General features: G+C 36.8%; 1 long non-coding RNA gene across 2 annotated transcripts; it reads left to right on the top strand.

Moving 5' to 3' along the window:
* The first annotated feature begins 1708 nt into the window (after window positions 1-1708).
* Window positions 1709-18834, top strand: LOC144198367 (uncharacterized). 2 transcript variants are annotated; one of them, XR_013326698.1, is made up of 4 exons: window positions 1709-1748; window positions 15731-15777; window positions 17067-17268; window positions 17664-18834. It is a non-coding gene; the product is annotated as an uncharacterized LOC144198367 (long non-coding RNA). The 2 variants fall into 2 exon arrangements; XR_013326697.1 differs by lacking the exon at window positions 15731-15777.
* The last annotated feature ends 205 nt before the right edge of the window (window positions 18835-19039 follow it).

Raw genomic sequence — 19039 nt, 5'->3', positions numbered from 1 at the left:
CAGCAATCATGGTAAATTGAAAATAAGAATAAACCGGGAAAGATAAAAAAGGGATGCTTCCCCAACAACTGAGGTTGAGGGCAAGTAATGAAAAAGTATTCTTTTTTTTTCATTTGTAGATCCAAAGAGTTTCTCTACAGCCCACTTTCAGTTAAAATTCATTTTACACATTTTTTTTACGTTGTGTAGTTGCAAAGGACATTGCAAAAAAACTGTCATTTATCAATTTTCTTGTCTTGTAAAATGATTCACTCTTCAAACACGCATCTTTATTCTCTCAGTGTCTGTTGTAAGAATCGAATGAATATTTACAGCCCTTCACACAATCACAACTTGGGTGTGTTTTTGTACTTGTGTTTTTGGTGGTGTTTGTGCGCGTGTGTCTGTGTGAGTATACACACATGCAGACTTGTTGCAGAAGGTGTTGGGCATTAACTTGAGCGATGGAGCACTCCTATTGATTTCCACAGTAGAGGAAAAGTAATCTTCTCTTTGCTGAGATCCACGTCTGTGTGTGCGCCTTTCTGTGCGTTCCCGCATGCGTGTGTGGAGATCCCTCCGTGATTGAAACACTGGTCAGAAACAGTATTTAAGGTTTTATAGCCTGCCCCACGCCAGTACAGTATATCACTCTAAAGTAGTGGATAAGAATTGTTACTGTAAACGGCATCTCGGGTTGTTTGGTCCAAAGAGAAGACCTTCGTCCACTTAACCTGTGTGCTTTGTGAGTGTATATGGAAATATACTGTTTTGTTTTTAATTTCTCATGAAATTTTGTTTAATGTGACTTTCCTGTTATTATGTTATCACATTAAGGAATGCTCACTTGTTCAAACGTAGTAGTTCAGCTTTTGTTTTATTAAAACAAGACGTATGCGTATGTAAATATGTACATGTGTATATATATGTATATATGTACATGTGTATATATATATGCATATATATGTATATATGTACATGTGTATATATATATATGTGTATAAATGTGTATATATATGTATATATGTGTATATATATGTATATATGTGTATATATGTATATGTGTATATGTGTATGTGTATATATATGTATATATATATGTGTATATATATGTGTGTGTATACACACATATATGTACTGAAACTGAATTTTTCTTTTATTTTTTAAAATTCTTTTAGTTTGACTCCTTATAGTCCCTCACCATGAACCTGTTTGACATGCTTAACCCTGCACAAAACCTCAGACAACTGGATATAATGAGTGCCTAGGGAAGAGCGAGTGAATTATCTCTTAGAGACATCCAGCAACCGGACTTTTGCTCATTTTGATTGGTCGAGGAGTAAAATGATAAATTCTGACAAAAGACTTATGGTGAGAGGGAGAAGTATCTTTGCAGTAGATGCATACAGCATAGAGCAGAGGTCTTCAAGGGCCGCTGTAGGCCCTGTATTTTGCTCCAATCAATGCAGCACAGACAGTTTAACCAATGAGGTTTCCACAAACACCACCTGACTGCAATCACCTGATTACATTTGCAAGAAACCAGATTGGTGAAAATGTGTTGTCTTGTTTGGTTGGAATGAAATCCTGCACACACTGCAGCCTTTGGTGGAATACTGTGGAAATCCCAGCAATAGAGCACAAGCTTCCCCGCCAGGCTAATGCAAGTCAAAGCTTTGTCTCAGTGTTTGTTAGCACTCCCAGATAACTCAAACAAGGATCCTATTTACCAGAGACAAAGCAACGCACGCTGATGAAACATAACCAAGGTTAGTTCAATATTGCCCTTTGACAATTTTATTTATCTTTTGGTTAATAGAGCAGTACGTCTTGCATATTTATCGTATTGATTTAACAGAATTGTTTTTAGAATGCTGGTCAAGATGCCATATGCACAATCTGTTGTTGAAATAGTGGACAGTCTTTCATGTTTACATGTAGGTTCCTAGTGATATTTCTTGATAGCACAATTTTTTGCTCAGTTGCACTTGATCATCATGTTTTCATCCATTAATCTGACAAATACAAATTGAATTGCAACCATTTATTGCAATCCATTGCTGCAGTCATCCTTCCAGGCAAAGAGGGGTAAATAATGTTACTCTGAGCATCTTGTCATGTTGTGCAGAATTCTCAGAAAGAAATGAAATGTTAAGCCATAGATACAATATATTCACGTTTACACACATACGTGCATTCTAAGCACAAGAACCAATCTACATGTCAGTCACATGTTCATATTTGTCTTTGTATTCTTTTTTTGTTGTGTTAGTCTTTGCTGTTTAGATTTTTTTTTTAATACCAGAGAAAAAATCAGGATTTTTTTTCATTTTTCAGTTCTGTTTCTAGTTATAGGAAGATTTGGATCAGGTTTCATTCACATAGGTTTGTGAGTTTTGCCCAGATTGCAAGCCCTCAGCCTTGGTTTGAGCTTCAATATATTCCAACTATGAAGAGGTCTTTATTAGTGATTTAAAAAGACACCGTGCGGCATCATTATATTTTTTTTAAAATGGAGAAGCCGTATTCAACTCATTAGAATAAAAATGGTGAATTAAAATTAATTCAATGTCAATTGAGATTGGATGCAGGCACATCATATTCTTTTGCATTTACAAAGTTCTTTAGCAGTCATTCACTGACTAAAATGGCAGTCATCCATGCCATGCAGGAACATTTCAGACTGAAAGAGAAAACCACTCTTTTCATTGTGTTTGTGCTATTGGCTCTGCAGGTTGTTGTGTATGTAATGAAAAGAAACTGGTAAAGGAAATTATTTTACAATTTTTAGGTTTTTATTTTGATTTCTAAGTTTGGATGAGTTAGTGGTGTCATACTTCTTTTTATGGATTTAGATGCAATGTTTTGCCAATGCCTCTTTTGAGCAGGAGTTATGCAAATATGGAGTCCTAGAGATTAAATAATAGATATACTTTATTTGTTTTCTTTTCAATCCTGAGAAAATAACATGACCCAGGCTAATGGTCGAGAATACCATTCTAAGTTTTGATAAGCATTCAAATTTTCTCAGTAGAAAAACAAAACAAAAGGTGACATTCTTGACTAAACTCTTCATTTTCAATTGCGCATTAAGTACATGACTAAAATGTATTCTCCACGATAAAGCAAAAATACAGCATTTTATCCATTAAGGATGCATAGACCATAATTCATGCAATTGTCTTGTCTCGGGTGAAAATGCTGTAATGTGTTGCTCTCTGGTCTTCCAGAATGGAATTAAAAGATTGCAATTAGTAGAAAAGGCCATAGCCTGACTTTTGACATGGACAAAAACTCTTGTGCACTCCAAAAAGTTAACTCAGGCAGTCATAAATCAATGTGTCACTGTTGTAGTTGTTCATAGCTGCATGTTATAGTGATAGAATTTAGAGGCTGGGGGGTTTTGTGTTCGGGAAGAGTTGACTGTTGCCTGGATTGATGTGGATCATCTTTGTCACAAGTGCATGAACTCATGAAATCAAATCTCTGAAGCATGTGATAATTCCAATGCATGGAAATGTTTTGCAATGTTTGACTGCTGACAAGGTCTGAAAAGGAAAACTAATGATATAACAACCTGATTTTGATCACTACATAAATATGGGGTGTAGAAAGTATGCCACCAGAAAGTAAAATGTACTAAGAGTGAGGCCAAAGGGTGGTGTTGACCAGCTCTTTCAGTGTTACAACTGTGGAATTTTCACCTCAATCACTACATTGAGAATTCTAAGATAAGGTAACCAGTACAGAGGATGGATGGAAATACTGTATTTTAGGCATTGCTGAGAGCTTAATGTCTGCTGTGATATGTCTGTTTGCTTAAACATACTGATACTAGATTTTTATCTTGTTCCTTCACCCTCTTGGGCTCCTTGTATTCCAGCAAAATTGGCCACCAGGGTATGGCCAGAAAGTCATCTTCCCCCTCAAGTTCTTTCTTTTGTTCCTATAAAAAAAAAAAAAGTACGGTCAAAACCTGCTGCAATTACCACTTGTGTCAATACAGATCACCATGGAAACTGGAAAAAAAGACAATTGAAAACACCTCTATTCTGTTGTACAAGTTTTTAGTAACAAAAATAGAGTATCGCTTTAAGGGAAATATTTGAACCAAAGGTACCCGGCAGCTCTACCTATTGGGAGTTTTTAAATACTTCTGTATCTGTCAGTACGTTAACATCTGCAAAAGTTAACATGATGCCCTGAAGCCAGCAATATGTGAGAAATATGCACCGGGACACAAACATACAATATAATTAAATGGAGAGCTCAGAGTGGCTGGATGAAAGAAAGGATGCCAATAGGAAGATCAAGACATGGATGGGGAGACAAGTGAACGAGTTAGAGGGGAATGACGAGGAGGCAGAGTGCCAAACCTTGGAAACAGTCTTGTATAGGTGGAAGAACACAATGTGTTCAATAGCGTCTGCATGTGTGCATCTCTGGGGAAAGATAGGAAAAGTAAAATAACTTGTAATTTAAGTAATAACAGCATAATCACAGCCAACCTTTACATTTCTCAATGGACTTCACTATCCCACATTTAAAGAATTCTGACATACTACTCTGATTTAAATCACAAAAGACCAAGGGAAAACCCAAACCGCAACAAAAAATAGGAAAGCTTTGGAAGAGCCAAAGAAGGGATAGTCTATTTCAAGGATGACTTGGGAACAATTGATATAATGTGGGCAATATTTAATTAATTCAATGATGCTATACAGTGATATGAAAAAACTTGAGAATCCCAACGGTGTGATGAACCACCATAGGTGGGATCACAGGAAAACAACCATTCCTTTGACAGTTGGTGTGGAGACACTACAGAGGCTACAGTTATTGCCGTTAATGGTGAGAAAGGATGGCAGTGCAGGAATGACATTATATGAGCTTCAGAGAACAACTTGGGAATGATAAAGACAGTCATAAAAGCACATAAACATACTGTGGGAGAGGGTAAGTGGAGCATGAATGAGGGAAAGAGCAGCGACCCAATAATAAATAAAATGAGCTTAAAAGGTCAGAGGCCAAGCATTAAAATGGACCTGGTTTGGTTTACCCATCAATCTTTGCATCCAATCACCAAAATCATTTAATCCAAAATGCGATTGGGCTGTTAGTGGAAAATATTGCATGACTGTTATTCAAGTAAATATTCAATTAATGGAGTAATTTAGGGCTTAGATCTCATAAAATTCAGTTTCAGAAGAGGGACCCTTCAAACAGACAATTTTTGCACTTCTTTTTCAGTCTTCATTTTCGTTCTATCACTCTGCAGTCCTTGCAGCAGTTGTTGTTTTGTTTGTTTAATGAAATATCTCCGTACATCGATATACTGTTGTGATTTAATCATTAACGCTATAATTTTTGCATCTCTTGAATGGCTAGTGTGTAATTACTCTCACCCTATCCTTCTACCACTTCTACCACTTTCACCTTTCTACAGCACATGGACATCTGTAAATTAAATACACCATAATATGTCTTCATTTCCTCCCAAACAAAAATAGTTTTCTCATTATATCTTAAAATGAGCATTAGACAGAGGACTAAAGAAAGTTATTTGTGCTTGTTGGAAATAGACAAGTTGTAATTCTTCTAGGTTCACGTATTAAGTTGAAAGTGAATGTCATGACACAATTTAGTCGGCAAAAGCGGATTTAAGGAAAGGATATGACCCCATGTCAGTTGGTGGGTAATAGTGGGATTTATTTATTTTTGTTGTATGACACACTTGTTTAAGAAATGTGTGGAAATTCTAGTAGTCCACTATGTACTCGAGAAAGTAAGATAAAGTAACTATCTTGTGAAAATATTCCCTTCCAAACAATCATCCCTTGTCAACATTTTAATGATTTTACTGCTCATATACTCTTGTACTTTGGATAACAAACAACATAGCCCAGAAAACCTGGTTTTGCCCACTTCCTGGGTGCCCACAAGCAAGCAAATTTGAAAACGGGTATTCTGCCCTGCTGGACATATGAAATCCAGTAACTTTTATACCCTTAAAAGAGGTTCTCGCCATACCCAAAGTCAGTAGATGCAAAATCTCTTACAAGACAGAAGTCCTAACTTTTCAAAGTCAAACGTTTAGTTGTTAGTGAGCGTTTGTCATGCTGCGCAACACTCAATTCTTTTTCATTTTCATTTTTGCGCTGGCAGATTTCCCAACTGAATCGCTTGAGAAGGATGCGAGGATGCAATACACCCAAATGCAGAGAACGAATTGCCAGAATGATTTACTTACTCCCCTTGTGTAACCTTTAAGGAGACTTTTAATGTCGTTCAATGTTGTCTAATCCATCCAGGAGTATTATGTTTTTTTTTAGGTTGTCCGTCTGGCCAAAGCCTCTCCTGTGTGCACAATATCTCAGGAACGCGTGTAAGGAATTTCATTACATTTGGCACAACTGTCCTCTTCAGGAAGAATAGATTAGCAACGTCAAAGTCATTGTGGGTAAACCATGTTTGACAGAAGCACAAAAACAGACCTTTCTAAACGTTTCTCTACAAGCGCCATTTCATTACCGCTTGATGTAAAAGGTCTCTATGGTGTTGTTTGTCTTGTTTACGTTTAAAAACAAATTATAATAATGTTGGTCTTGCTAGAAGACCTTGTGTGCGTCATCTATTTAAATAGGCCTATTTTAGGAAAAGTAACAAATAAAAGCTATTATTATTGCAGTCCAGGTTTCATGCTCTGAAACTAGGCTTTGTTGTTGTTGTTATTGTTTTTTTTTTGTCTATTAGTACTTCATTTTTTTCCTAATTGTTTCACCCATATTTTTGCTGATAATTCTTTGCCTGCCTGACTCCTTAATTTGTATATGATCTTGGTTTTTACTCTGCTATTTATGTTCCTACTTATTTATAACATTATGTTCATTTGTCTGTTCTGGTTTCTACTTTGTCAATTATTATTTGATTTACAGTAAACGATATATTCCGTTAGTAACATTAGTAGTTTTAAATTGTGGTAGACAAGCTCCATTTCACGAGAATTTGACAGCAATAATCATTAAAACTCTCTTTTTTTGCCAGAACATATATTTTTGAAGTTCAGTTGTATTCAATATGAAGCTAAAAAAATATTCCCATTTAAGGCTTCAGACAGTGTTATTGGTGTCATGATACATTTGACTGACTTCAACCCCAAGGTAGCAAGCAAAAAGCTTTGTCAATGGCGGCTGGATTATGAGTGCAAATGGTTGTCTGTCCCTGTATTTGCCCTTTGACTGACTATACACCTGTTCAGTAACTCGCCTTTCGCCTGAAATCTGCTGGTGTTCTGTCAATTTTGTTGAAGTAAGCTCCCCGTTGTTATCAGTACAGTAACTCGAGCGCAGCCATCATCTCGCACTATCATCAATATTTTATTTAGATCTCATGTGTATCCAATTGCTTACGTTGGTTAGTGGTCAAACGGCACTATTAAATAAATACATATTAAAATAAACTCACTTGCAGCAATGACAATAGGCAAATGAGTCAGAGTTAAAATACTACTTTAAATTAATGGGTATTTTAGGTGTGATAACCCTTGGGGATTGTTATGGCCATGCGCATGCTCTTTTGCTTTGGAGCACATTTTGACGGGTAACTGAAATTGACAGAACAGGTGTGCACTCTGCGTCAGTGGTGTTGGAAATGAATGAATGGATTTAAAATAACTGTTTGTTCAAAATTCAGCACTTGTATTTAAAATATTTAGGAATATCTAAGTGTAACACAATCTCACTCTTTCTTTAAGTGAAGTAGTGTTACACTCTGCATTTATTTTCACTGAACATTTTGACTGACTACATGTATTTTATTGTTGAACACTGAGAATGTTTCTCGGAGAGCTAAATATTCATTGAGGTCTTACTTCACTAAAATAATTGAGAACCATTGGAGTAGACCAGTGCTTCACAAATTGTGGGTCAGTGATGCCAGAAGGGTTGCGTGTGACCCTTGGGAATATGCTTGTTTTGTGGGCCATGTTAGAATTGAGTCTAATTGCATATCCACTATAGTAGATGGCAGTAAGGATTTTGTTGTCACTATGGTAAGGCCAGAGTTGTTGTTGTTTTTTGTTCCACAAAGAAAATGTTATGAAGAATGCAAAGTAATTAGTTGATTTCTTTTTTTTAATTACATTATTTGTTTGTTTTTTCCAGTACTTTACTGTTTACATTTTTGAAAAAAAAAAAAAATATATATATATATACATTAACTATTTTTTGCTTTGACTCCCAAGTGGAACTTGAGATAAATGCATGTGTAAATGTAGTAATACATACAAAGCAAGTTTTTTTTTGCCATACACATTGACACAATAGCATCGTTTCAAGTGTTGAAAAGAGTTAATCTCTGTATCCATGACAACCATTCCCCTGTGTAATTTACCTTTACTCCAATTGTGATTTGTTCTTAGCGTGCTTTCATCCTTCAACACTCTAAGAAGAGCACAAGGTGACACCGAGCCACGAATGGGGAAAAATACATATATACTTAATCCGATTCCATCTGTCTCGCCACTCTTGCCTTATATTTACCAGTGTGTGCGTGTTACAAGAGAGTACAGAAACGGAGAGGAGAATGAAAAGAAGATGATGTAAACTAATCTCTGCCAGCAGGCTACTTCCCTGAGAAGCTGAGTTCATTTCACACATACAACAATAGTTACAGCAAACAAAACAAAAAGATAATCCCATTGGTTAAATACAAGAAAAGATGAAATACAATTACACGATGGCATTAGCATTTGAATGGGCCCATGGAATGGTAATGTTCATCACCTTCCATACTATGACCAAAGATGGATTGATTTTTTTATTTTTTTATTCATTTATTTTTTTTTCAATAGAGGGAAAACAAGTGGTTTGTCCAAGGCCTAGTTTGCCTTTTTTATTTTTTCATGGATTTTAGCGAGTCAAAGTGTCATGTCTTCTTATTTATAACTGAAAGCAATTAATCAATTCCAACATAATTATATTCAAATCAAGGTTTGTTTTTATTTGTCTTTTCTCTGATTGTTTTCTTTGGGTACTCCAACTAATTCCCAATTCTGAAAAATATGCGGGTTATTTTCAATAGAGATAATCCGTAGTTGTAAGAGTTAACATGAGCGCATTCCTGACTGTGGCCAATTCACCAGTGGCCATAAAAAAAGAGCGAAGGCTGGGGGTGGTGTCATTTACTGCTAAGCAGTCAATTCTCTCTCAGTGACATGGTGAATGGCTGTCAACCTACATAAGTATAAATATATATATATATGCTATGTAATTGCCTATACTTATGATGTTTATTGAAATGCAGCCAAACAGAAAAAGGTTTCAGAGGATTGACAGCGAGACAGACCATATTTGGGAAAGAGGAGTCACCAATAGAACAATAGCTGGACAATAATGATACTTGACTACAATTACATCCCACTATGGTGGTCCGATCAGTTCCCAAGAGACGGACAATGGGACAACATCCCCAACCCCCACTGATTCCCCCATGCTTAACAGCGCCAGGACTGGCAACCATTGTAAACTATGACCATGTGTGGTGAGCATACCAGTCAACTTCTACGTTTGTTCCGTAGTTTATGATATTTTGATCATATCAAATTGAGTGCGCTGTATAACAACTTTTATACGGGAAAGAAAATGTTTTAAAAAAATGTACGTAATTTGTAAAACTGATCTTGTCTTCCCATTTCGGCTCTAATCTGGATCGTCTTGGCCACTGGTAGCAGACAAAAACGTCATTGCCAATTGCTAATGGTGTAATGCTTTCAGCATGATATGCCCACGTGGGTCAGTCACTTTACCTTCTCACTATTTAAATACAATGCATCAGCAAGCAATGTACCCAGACAGTCAAGTTGAATTTAGTGCATGCAAAAGGTGCACTGCTTGATTGGCTACTCCGCGTACTTTAGGGAAAATTTTAGACTTATAAGTGCGCCCTATGTGAGTTAATATGTGCTGTGTTGTCATTGTACGCTTTATTATTGCTTTATTAGGGGAATTGTAATCATTAATAAGGGGAGCAATTAGCAGAGGTTGACAGATAAGGAGCCCAACTAGAAGCCAACACTCTTCTCTAGTTCATTCCAATACTGTAAACCTGCACTGTGGATTCTAGGTTAATGTTGTCATTGTTCATGTTTCGGTACAAGACTATAATATTACATAAAGGCAAAGTGAAGCCTCATGTCCTTTGCTTTTCATCCATTTAAGCAATGCCCAGTACCTTTTGTCTGGTCACTTTGAGGCAAATGCTGCATTACCTAATGTCCCATGCTGATGAAAAGTACAAAGCATCCAAGAGTGGATGAATATACTCAAAAAATATTTCTCGGGAAATGATGTACTTCAATGTCAAGCCAGTGAGTAATGCAATAATCTAGAAAAGGCACTGTCATACTCAGAATAATTTTGAATATGATTTCTGGAAGGCATGCTTTTGACAAGCATTGTTTAGTATTGTAGAGAAATTGGATGTTAAAAAAGACATCAAATAGCTGTAATGGATTGTGACATACAAAAAAATACCTGAATGACTTAATAGGATCCAATACAATACAGATAAATGTTCTCACCAAGGTTTTCATCTGAATGGGGAATGAAAGAGAATTAACAATTCATCTGTTTGAATGTCCCATAGAAGTCTTCTCTTTTCTGTTGTACAAATGGAAGAAAGATTAGTTTCCACGCAGCAATTCCAACTGGTGGAAACAAAGCACAGTTGATTACTTTTGTTGAGAGTAGACTACTGCCATTGTCAATATACTAAAGACCACTTGTATGTCTATTCGAATCTGATGTCAATTTTTCGAATTTTTTTTATGGATTGTAAATGACGCAAAAGCACTAAAAATACAGTTTGTCCCAAAAAGAAGACTTTTTTTTAATATTAGTGAGTTAAACACAGATTTTCTTTTGTAAACGTGGAAAAGATTTAACAGCGGGAGTTGAAATATATTGCAATGATTTTCAATTATTGCTTTTTCGTCTGAAATTAAAATAATTGAAATTGATTTACTTGGCAAAACATATTAAGTTTTGTGACAAAAAATATTTTTACGTATCCTGACTAGAGCCACCACTGAGCTGTAGCCAATTTCAGATAGAAAAATTGTATTCGCATTCTTACATAGAAAGTTTTTAATAATAATAATACAACAACAGACAAAGGACAATTTCTTTTATCTTTTCTCAATATTGGTGCTAAGTTAGTAAAGTCATAATATTTTCAATAAAAGAAAGAAAACCTCATTCAAATTTTCCAGAGTCGAGTGTCCACACCCCCTAATTGTTACCAATATTTGATTTTAACGTTTCAATTTACAGAGTTTAAATATTGCGCCAACCCATTTACATATCTTATTTTGATTTAACATGGTGACGAACAGAACTAATTTGATACTATCTCTTCCCAATGACAATAAACCACTCTGCCCCGGCCAGATATTGTTGTGGAGATTGAACAAGAACAGTCATGTCACGGTTAATGCCTTTTTTAATTAAGGTCCATATTGGAGCCAATAGTGATCCAGCAAGTAATCAGTGAAACCCTGGTTGTTTTGAGCGAGCATTAAAACTAAAAGCCTCTACTTTGTGACCTTGTCTAGAAAGTTAAGGCAGTGTCATTTTTGTATCATTGTAGTAATGAAACAAGACCCGAATTTCCAACTACTTCCCTGAGAGTGGTATTGGATTCTTCTGATTGACAGCTCTCAAAAGCATTATCTCTCTTTAAGCAGCCCTGACATGGACCCTGTGATTAGTCAGTGAGTGAACAGCAGAACATGATGAAGCATGACTGCTTCTCTTATCCCATCCAATACAAACTGTGCTTGGCCACGTATAGCTGAATTGCATTTCAACAACTTTATAATAACGGAGGTAGAGCAGCATTTGTAATGGCGGTAAATAATGTCAAGAGGTTTTAAGAGAGCACTACGTTAAATGGGAGCACGACCACGGCATTCAAATATGCAACATTTTGAAGAATGTCCCCAAAGCCATTAGGAGACAGGGGAAGGGGGTTGTGTAGAACATTTATGTGTGGCAGGAAAACGTGTTTTCTATTGAATGGATTTATTTTATCCGCAGCTGAAACCTTGTTCACTTACATTCTCATTCCTTACCATAAACACAAACATACATGTATGTCACATCCAAATCTGAGGGTAACCTCTGTGGAACAGCGGCCCGCTCAGCCACGAGGTGATTTGACTTTTTTTTTTTTAATTTCTCTCTGAGCGTTTGTTTTTTAAATGCAGCTGTGCCACAGCGTGTGTGTGGGTGTTTGTGGGTGTGCGTGTACGTGCATGCAATTTGTATGAACACATCCAGTGGTTGGTTGCGTGGGAAATGCACTTAAGTCGCCAGTCAACCATCCTACGCTTGGTGATTTTTTTAGCGGTCAGGTCATCTGCTGAATATGGGCAGTGATTCATTCAGGTGACCTTGCAAGGTTGCATGTGAGCAAACATGTATGCCATTTGCCATTCACTTTTAGAGATTTTTTTTATAGTTGGTTGTTTACTTCGTCAGTTATACATAGTTCCACTTATAGAATCTGAGTTATGTGATCATGTGGTTGGGTTTTTACTTTTTAGTTCTGCAGTAGAATGGACAATCTGGGTTATACTCACATTTGATCATCTGAATATATGAAAACTATTGGCTTATTTTACCATGTATTTCATTTTTTCGCACTAAAATCCGTTTAAGAGAATATCCAAACTCTACAGACGAAGGTTGGACGTGCTAACCACTCTGTCACCAGCCAGTCTCAACTAGCAATTATCTTTTTTTCCTCCAATTTTATCTGTCTGAAGTAAGAAAATAATCTGGGAAAACTGACAAGACAAGTTCATTCCTCTGTTTTAAAGAATCCGAGTACTAAATTGCCATTTTTAGTAGCGTCGGTTTACATAGGGACAAACATTCAAAAGATGACAAGAGAACAATGAACTCATCAAAAAGTTTATAAGTCATTTTTTGAGTTTCATTTTAAACAAATCAAAATTAAGTTTGGATTGTCTTTGTCACATCTTGCCTTTTTCTGCTGTGATGGATGCAAGAAAAGCCAGCCTTTGGGGGGCAGTGTAGCTCTGACTGTGAACCAGTGGTTAAAACGGGGATAAAAAAAAAAGGTGGAAACGAAGAGATGTTGACATTTTCTTAAAAGTATATGATACACCCTCTACTCGGGAAAAGTCACCCGTGTGACACTTTACCACGTTTGATGCGGCCTTCAAAGGTCTCTTGGCTCTTACTTCAAGGATATACTAAAAGTTACAGACGGTGAAAAAAACAAAGGGGCATACGGTCTAGAATTCTTGAAGTGATGTAGAACTTATGAATGTTAAAGTGAAATGAGAGAAAAATCCCCTAAGCCCAGGTCACCTATGTAAAACATTCATTCATGCATTTTCTGAAGCACAAGGGTTATGGGGGGCCCTGGAGCCTATCCCAGTAAACTATGGGCATCAGGCGGGGGACTCCACACTAAATTGATGGCCAGCCAATCGCACGGCACAAGACGACGGACAACCATTCATGCTCACACTCATACCTTGGGGCAATTCAGAGTGTTCAACCAACCAACCTACCATGCATGTTTTTGGTATATGAGGGTGAAACTGGACTACCCAGAGAAAACCCACGGCCATGGAGAACATTCAAACTCCCCACAGTGAGGACCGAACTAGTATCGAATACTCGACCCCAGAACCACTTGCCCACCTGTCTGTGCTTCCAAATAATTTTCTGTCCCTTTCATACTGTGATTTGTTTTTTACTGTAGATGCAAATATAGCTGTTTAGTGATATGGTCCACCTTGTCTCATAACTGACAACCATTCCAATCTACTAATAGTTGGTTTTGACAAATGTATTGAAGATGTGAGCGTATTTTTGTGCATCCATGCATGCATGAATGTGTGTTGTGTGTGTTGTGTGTGTGTCCTTTTCTCATTGAGAAGGAAAGAGGAGATGTGCAGGGTTGACAGCATGTCATGAATTCATCTGTGACAGATGTCCATGTGGAATGTATGTCATAGGTGTACATGCACCAGTTACTAGCTCAGCCAGGTGAATGCATGTCTGGATAAAATGTGTGAGGGCATGCATGTACTAGTGTAAATCATGTGCCATGACCTGAAGAGTTGTGATTTTTTTTTAATTTTTATTCCTCTCTTGCTTTATCACACACAAATATGTGTTCTGTTTTATTCTGCAAGTTCTCTTGTGACCCTCAACTCAATGTGCATCAAAAAATAGAAAATTGATAATATAAGAAAAAAAGGGGCAACAATTCTCAACCATCGGTTTGGGACCAAAATGTGCATTGTAAATCCATTATCTGTGATTTATTCTTATAAGTATTATATTGTTATCTCTTTTATATTTGTCATGTTCTAACTGTATTCTTTATAGTGACACTTATTTTAGGAGTCAAATATTGATTATGTATAAAGCTCAGGGGCAGTAGCACTTTGAGCTCCCCCACCTTGGCCCTGAAGTGAGCTGGGATAAGTTCCAGCACCCTGTGCGACCTTTGTGAGGATAGGTGGTTCAGAAAATGAATGAATGAATATATAAATAGAATAGTAATAGTACAACAATACTGTCCACTCAACAGATTAATAGCACGGCGTGTTGAAGAATTTCTGAGCAAACAAACCTTTCTCACTTGTAAAGTCTTATTTTCACTCGCTCCCAAAATTGTTTAATGTGTTTGTGTGTATTCTAAGAGGAACTTACTTCATATTCAAGAGGGTATTTCCTTTGATTAGTCTGGGAAGGCTCTTAATTGCATTCTTTGTGTATATATTAGTTGATTTGCATTAATTTAATTAAATATGTTGATCTAAAATGAACAAATTTGCTGGCACATTTAAGTGAAGGACTAGAAGTAACATCAAGGGGAAAAAGCACTAAGTAATATAAGCACTAGCATAAACTGTCAAAAGTGGGGCAATAAAAAGTAGTTTGTAAACTCCAGGGGGAGGAGAAAATGTATGCAGGATTTGACAGCTATGGGGAATTGAATTGTGACAATGGTGGATAAAGAGCACAGGGCCAGATGGATGAAAGAGTTAAAAGCTAATGTTGTGCCTCCTATGGGGTATGTCATCACTTTTCCTGGGGGATCTCAGTAGGCCTTCCACACCCAGAAGACCAATGGGGCGGGGTAATGCCTCAGGGGCGCCCACTTGTACAAATGTTTGCAGCACTACATGCACTTATAGCAGTGAATAAATAAACACAAATTCTTAGTTCATGCTTTTCCCCCCTCATCATTAATGTGTATTTTGGTTTAGCGCTTCTCAAGTCTTATAATTGATAGCTTTAGATTCCTGGATTTTGAAATATGACTAAAAGTTAGTAACAATTAACGGTATACAGTGGTATGCTGAAATATGTGTGACCCAGTTTCATGTTTTCAAGTAACAATCTTTACTTTGGAGTATTTTTGCTTTCCATTTCATGCCGTTCTTAGACATTGCAGTGCAATGAACACAATTCTCTGTATGTATGTAGCCATTGAAACCTGTTAGGACGTTAGTCATCTTCGCCAACTTAAAACTGCCACGCAGGAAAAGCTAAGCCAGTGCGCCCACCGCAATTTTTACTCAAAATGCCTCACCTTTAGATTTAAAAAAAATATTTGTATAATTTTTGATAGCCTTTATTAAAAAAATATTATATATATATATATATATAAGACCACATATAATACTGTTTATTTTTACTAGGGTCGCAGGGGATGCGGAAGCCTAACCCATCTGTCTAAGGGCACCAGGTGGGGGACACCCTGATGCTCACACTCATACTTCAGCGCAACTTAGTTTTCAACCAACCTACCCTGGTTTTTGGGATGTGGGAGGAAACCAAAGTAAATACAGAGTTGAAATAAATATATAAACAACCTCAACTGTGCCCCAGCACACTAGTAGTCTGAAACGTGCGCGCACAGGCCGAGTGGCTAACTCGGATATTGCAGGGAATAAGTTCACAATGAATTAATCATTACTGTTACAAAGAATCAAAAATCGCGCATTGAGGATGGAAACCATGCCGGAATAGATTTGAAGCTCCAAAACTATGAGGAAAACAAGAGAACATTTTATCTGACACAAATTCAATCCATGAATTCCATCTCTATACTCGCCAATATATTGCAAAAAATGTAGTTAACGTCTAACCTACGGGTAAAAATATGGGATTAAAATACAGAATGCTACACCAAAGTAATCAACTATTAATAATTTTATTTATTTTATGAAAATAATTATTATGCATATTGATAATCTGTGACGTGCAAATGGCATCACGATATTTCATTAAAACATTTTATACTGACATTATTTGACCAGATGGAGTATCAGACCGACAGTGATTATATCATTAGTTATTTTCTCATGTATTATTTTAAAGACACAGGCAATAGACCAAATAATAGATCAAAGACCGAAAAAATACAAATTGTGATGGTGGCTGCGCACCCCGTTGCTTAAAGTATTTCCACAGAGGCTCTGTGGAGTCCTCAGCCTTCCTCTTTTAAAATTGGTCAATTGTATTTCCAATATGACTTGGCTTTTCATTACCTCTACCCACACATTCAACTTGAGGCTGTGCATTCAAATGCACCAAACATTGAAAAATTGAATTTTTTTGGGTCAATACAGAGTACAAACCATTTTGCTTGGTTCATGTGCATCAATCCTGATGACCTTCACATGATTTCTCACAACTCTCTTTGCAGTTTAGTACATTCTCGAACACAGTAAACGAGGACACCTTGCATTTTTCCACATTCAAAATAGTTGTGAGGAATATCCGCAGAACAGCTGTTACATTTTTAAAGGCGTTTTAGGTATATGTCTACTTTATATTTAAACATTTGCATTGTGATAACCTCATTTTGTTTAGATTGTTTGATTCTAGGTTATAAGGTATATATATTTAATCTTTTAAAGAATCCACTTTGAAGTTTTCATTGTAGTCCCGGACGGGTTGTAACTATGGTAGTTTGTTTTCAGGACGTTTCTGCATCGCAGTGTGGAGCTGGATAATTGTATGTGATTACAGGTGCACTTGGAAGAGTTTCAGAAAAATCCCAGATGTACGCACTGCAGGTCTCTGGGACAGACTGTGAGGCTCCCTCTCGCCATAACGGACATCCATGGAAGGAGCTGGCCCACAGGCAGAGGTCCAGCTTAGCTGTCGACTTTGTTGCCAAAAAGACACTCCCCCCACCCTCCTGAGAGGAGTTAAGATCAAGCTTATAAAAGTAAGAAAAAAAAAAGAAAAAAGCTATCAAAACAAACTTCCTTTTGTCCATTGTGTGCCTTTTATACCACGTTTTCTTGGTGCCCAGTTCACGCTGTGAATTTTATTACATCCTCCCAAATTGAACTGCAGGTTTATTTTCGCAATGTTTCTCACCTGCTTCTCTCCAACTGCCATCCAAATAAAAGAGCCACAAGTTTGAGTTATGATTTTCACACTGAGATCTCTGTTTGATCTACTGAATGACATTAGGTTCCCTCACCATTCTCCCTTTCCTTCACTGGTATTAAAGTTATCCCTGAGTATTTCATCCTTGTCCCTGTCGCTCTTAGACCAATACTAGTGTGACCTAACCCCGCTTACAATTTCTACTTCTTTTTGTTCTTTTTGGTACAGCCATCCACATGAAAGCCTTTCCCGCTACCCTCAGTTCACCCTCACGTGGCCCCTGAGGGAATAACCTGCATATCTGGTGAAACCACAGGTTTTTGGGGAGGATCAAGTTCCTCTCCTTGAAACATAATAGTACCGCATCACCCTAAGCTGCTATGAATCTAAACAATACAAAAACACAGCTGCATACATCCACACAATGAATGGGCTTTCACAATGATAGCTTAAAATATGCTTTACATGTAAACTTTAAACTGAGGAATATATAAGTCCTCAAATTACTATGTATTAGATTTTCTTCTTCTGAGTGTTTTTTGCCCGATGTTTCGACAGGATTCATTTGTCATGTCCTCGACCACCACCTCTGATCAAGATGAGAGCTCCCCCTTTAAACTTGTCAGGTAAAAAAAAAAAAAAACACCAGAGGCTCTGGAAAGAAAAAAATGTTGATATAAAGTTGTAAACACAGTTAACTGTTGTGGATCCTAAAGTTTCTGTATTGGGGATAATTTTCTTGTCTGTTACTGCAAAATGCAGTTGTGATAGAAGTTAGACTCTGAAGAGTGAGTTGGACTGCACGGCAACATTGTAAAAGGCGTGCTCAATTTGGAACAGTGCCTGCATTTAAAGATTTTAACTCCCTAATACCAAGTAATACACAAAATATATGGTTGTCAAGTCTTTCATTATAAGACAGTAAGAAGATATAACCAGTGACTGTTGTACTTTCTCTTTCTAAATCTGTGTATTATATGTGAGACGTGTCTGTTTTTATTGACAAATTTGCTTCAAATATATATATATATTCTGTTTTTAAAAAAGTAACAATCTTTTGCCTAAGAAACTGTCTAAATATAATGATATATTTTACAGATTTTCCCACTATCCAGATATTCACATTCTATTCATGTGTTTCATATATAATGTAGTGTTTCATATATAATGTAGTAGTCGTAATGATGGTGGTAGTAGTAGTAGTAAAAGATTGTGTTATACATCCACGAGATGGAGATGTCGTTGTAGTGGTTGGTAGTTGTGTTATGCATGAACTAGAGAACATGCAAACTCCATACAGGAATATCCGAACCGAGGGTTGAACTCTCGATCTCAGAACTGTGAGGCTGAAATGCTAAGCATTCTTGCACCATTCCGCCTATTAACATTATATATTCAGGTCAAATGTTCTGATGCACCATATAAATCTTATGTTAATTGACAGCTAATGTTGATCCTGGCTTTTAATATTGACCTCAGATAGCTAATTAAAAATATATATGACATTAGGAATAATCCCTAAAATTTGAAAAGATGTACTCTGAAATGTCACCAGAATACAATTAGTATTGCAAAGGAACATTTTTAAAGCACACACATGCACA

Source organism: Stigmatopora nigra, chromosome 6 (genome assembly GCF_051989575.1).
Source record: "Stigmatopora nigra isolate UIUO_SnigA chromosome 6, RoL_Snig_1.1, whole genome shotgun sequence".
Taxonomy (NCBI): domain Eukaryota; kingdom Metazoa; phylum Chordata; class Actinopteri; order Syngnathiformes; family Syngnathidae; genus Stigmatopora; species Stigmatopora nigra.
This window is presented reverse-complemented; position numbering and strand designations above follow the sequence as displayed.